The sequence below is a fragment of the Nannospalax galili genome, unplaced genomic scaffold (assembly GCF_000622305.1).
Source record: "Nannospalax galili isolate Female #2095 unplaced genomic scaffold, S.galili_v1.0 scaffold325, whole genome shotgun sequence".
NCBI lineage: Eukaryota > Metazoa > Chordata > Mammalia > Rodentia > Spalacidae > Nannospalax > Nannospalax galili.
Window position 1 is genome coordinate 3,033,848 of NW_008355159.1, and position 4,264 is coordinate 3,038,111.

Consider the following 4,264-nt stretch of genomic DNA (forward strand, 5'->3'; position numbering starts at 1 on the left):
TGATTCCCAGAACTCACACAGTAGACAACTGATTCCCAAAAGTTGTCCTCTGACCTCCACACACACACTGTGGTGTGGAAACACAACAGAGAGAGAGAGAGAGAGAGAGAGAGAGAGAGAGAGAGAGAGAGAGAGAGAGAGAGGGTAAAAAATTTAAAGAATTAAGACTGGAAATTATAAAATCTTTTGACATTTCAAGACCGCTTATTTCACTTTTTTGATGGCACATGCCTCTACCTGCTGAGCCATCTTGCTGGCCCTTAATTCACACTTTTGGAGTATCTGCTCTGTGCAGAGCATTGTACTGGGTTGTAAAATTTTCCAGTTGCTAATTCTGGAGATTGCAAGGGTTTTGGTTACCAGGTTGGAGATATAAATGCTTTAATATCAAGCAGAGAGGTAAGAGGCAGAAGAATGTTTATGTTTTGAGGGTTAGTGGGTGTTAGCGCTAAGTTTTAAAATTCGTTTGCTTTGTCTGAAGTTAATGGGTTTGTAGTAGTGGCATTAAACACAATGTACCTTGGTCGGAAGTATATTGTCTGGGGAGAGAACACAGGAGTCTTAATTCTTCACCTCCCACTATCTGGTAATATAATTTTGAACAATTTGCTTATCTTCTCTGAGCTTTAATTTCCTCATTTGTAAGATGCACCTTTGAAATGAAATGATCTTTATAATTCTATTATTTCATATATTTATTGAATTTAAAGTATGAAGTACCTCTAAATTTTTCAATCATTTAACTAAAATGTCCATATATTCTAAATAGTGCTGATAGTACTTTAGGTTCAGTGTGTTCATGTTTCCTACAGTATGTAGGAGATAAGGACATAACATGGTCACAAATAGACTGTAAGCTTTGATTTCTTGATTCTAAGGGACGGATGATAATATTCACCTTTGCCAGTTTTGGAAAATTTGACCAAATGTGCCCCTCACACCACTTTCTCAGCCCTTCCAGTCTTATGATATTCTTTTTATTTTGCTGTCTCTAGTGCCTGATATGAATGCTCGTCTTTGTCAGAGGACTGCAAAGCAGAGCTTCAAACAAGCAATTTTTTTTGCTGCTTTGATAGATGAGTAGTTTTAAATTCTAGACTCAGACTGTGTGACAATTGTCTTCAAATATCAATGGAAGGGAGACATATGAAGGCTCATAGAGAACAGGATTAGAATCCTGAAAAAGAGCTATTTACTGGAACATTCACCTAATCTCATCACTGTGGCTCTTTCTCTCTGTAAGTAGGCATGCAACAGCTTGCAAGAATGGCCAGTAATGCTTAGTATCTGTACCAGATGAGCCCAGAAGAGTAGTGGCTTAAAATGAAACCATTCTCTTTCACTTACAGTACAATTGATGGTAGGAGTGATGATGGTCATAGCCACCTGCCTGTTCAATGGTCTATCGTGCAGAACAGAGACTTGGTCATTCTCAGGCACAGTCCATGACTTCCAAGGATACCTGAGCTTTTAACATCCAGATGGCAAAAGCAAGATTGGGGAGGATGGGACAAAAGGGGCTTCCTTGTTGGAGGTTTTCACGACCTGGCTTGGTACCATTTCTGTCCACATTCTGTTGGACCAAGCTTGGGTTCGGTTCCCAGCACTAACATGGCAGCTAACAACCATCTGCAACTCCAGTTTCAGGGGATCCGACGCCCTCTTCTGGCCTCCATGTGCACTTACATACATGCAGACAAAATATTCATGACATAAAAATTTAAAAAATTAAAATTAAAAAAATCTAGAGTTCCAATGAAGTGATTTTCTTTTTTTTTAATGTAGTGATATATGAGATCGGTGACTGTCCCTTTGACTACCCAGGGCTTGTCTCCAAAACTCAGGCATTATGGTTTCACATACCTGTAATCCAAGCATTGAGGATCATTAGGCAAGAGGACTTCCACGAGTTCCAGGCCAGGCTGGGTTAGTGAGTTCAGACGAGCTTGAGTCACACTGTGAGACTCTGAATCAAATAAGTACATAAATAAGAAAAGAAAAATGGAAAAGAAATTGTCAGAGGAAATGATGTACTTGGAGTTTAAGGGCTGGGTCAGTATGGAATCTACCTTTATATCCCTAACACCTTCCAGCATAGACAATACAATAAGCACTTATGATAAATGAATGAATGGTCATGCCTTGGATTCAAGTTCAGTACTTTTAACTATAAAGTTTTGAGATGAGGTCAGTATTCTTAATGACATTTGGATAATTTAGTTTGGTTTTTAAAGAATTCTAGCTACTGGGGCTGGAGAGATGACTCAGCAGTTAAGAGCACTGGCTGTTCTTGCAGAAGACCTGGGTTCAAATACCAGCCCCCACATGGCAGCTAACAACCTTCTGTAACTCCTGTTCCAGAGGATCTGATTCCTTCTGTCTTCTGTGGGCATTGCAGGACATGGGTGCACTTACATATATGCAGGCAATACATTCGTACACATAAAATAATAAAATATTAAAAAAGAATCCTAGCTGCCTTATGTATGTGGTTAGCCTTTTCTGCAGTTCAAGATTTTATCTATCAAAGGTATTAAGAATAATACCTTCAACTCTTTCGAAAGACACAAAGAAGGTTTATATGAAGGCTATACTGGTTCCATTTCTGAAAATGTCTATACAAGATCTGCTACTGTTATGCTAACATTTGCAGTGAGTCAGGGTTTCTTCCCCTGGTAATATTGACATTTGGAGCTGGGTCATTCTCTGTTGTGGGGCTAACATGTATGCTGCAGGATGCTGACTAGCATCCCTGACCTCTGTCCATCAACTAATGCCTGTAGCACTACCCACTCCCAGTTGTGACAAGCAAAATGTTTCTAACACTGCTAAGAATCCCCTGAAAAATAAAATTATCTAGGTTGGGAATAATTTAATAGTAACAAAATAGTAGTTTTGTGTATTTTGTTCAAGGCTACAGAAAGAACATATGTTCTACATTTCCCTTTAGCTCATTTTTGAGGATTTTAGCTGTGATGGCTCTATTATGAAAGATCTGGTTACCAAACCCTCATTATTTTAGGTGTTTTCTCCTTGGAACAACTTTATCACTGGATATGCAAATTTACAAACTCTTAGCACCAGTTTTATACATACCATACATACTGATTCAGTGCTGAATTCTATTAGTCAGTAATTTCCAACTAATCAAAAGGCTGGCTAAAAGAACCCTGTAGGAGTCTATCCTATAGAGTTAACAGTTAACAGAATGCTTTTTTGTCTACTTCATAATATTTTGTATATTATTTTAAAATCGAAATAAAATATAATAATTCCTCTTATTACATCCTATCTCAAGAGTCTGTGGACATTCCCTGTTGCTTCTGGAGTTTACTTCCTAGTATCTAAGAAATACAGTAAGAACTCAATTTCTGGATTTATTCTAAATATTATTCACTTCAGCATGATTTTAGCCTCTCCTCATATCTACTTGAGTACTCTTTATTTTCAATTTGTTACACTTTTATTTAAATCACCAGTATTTAAATATGTTGATGCACTGACACCCTTATTGACTTCCTCATGTTAATGTCCCATCTTATCATTTGTGGGAGCATGTTTTGAACACTTTGCTTTTTTCTTTTCATTTAGTCTTTGTGTTCTGAGACAGAGAGGGCATAAAAGCATATGGTTATCATACATTTAACAGGAAATTAAAATTATTTCTTAAAACTTTAGATGATTATATAGTCTCAAAATTTTGTTAGAAATTAAAATATCTATTTTACCCTCATTTCTTATACTTAGCATAAACAACAGGCATGTTTTACAAATTAACAAATACAAATCTGATTTTTAATTTCTCACAAAAAATTTTGTGTATTTTTTGTGTTATTAACACCAAGAAAGCAGGATTACCCCAAAAACCAAAACAAAGGATTGAAAAAGATAATGTATTGACATGGCAGATGAAACAGATACTAGGTGAAAAGAAACATGTATATAACAAAGCCTACAATTTGGAAATTGTGGGAATCAAAGTCAAGCTGGTTAATTACTAACAAAGATGGCAGCCGTTGTTTCTTTTTGTCTTTCACAGTGAATGCACGATTAGCACTTAATACCAAGACTGGGGAATAAACCATCTATAATCTACTGAAAAAGACCATCTGCTTCTATAAATTTTGTTCTCATACACTTGCCAAAAGAAGAGAACGTATTAACAAAATAATGGGCCCTGCACTGTTAATTGTAGGTTGTTTGCAGTTTTGCTGTTGCTATTAGAATTTAATAAGCCATTTCGTCTGCTAAATTAGTAAGCAGC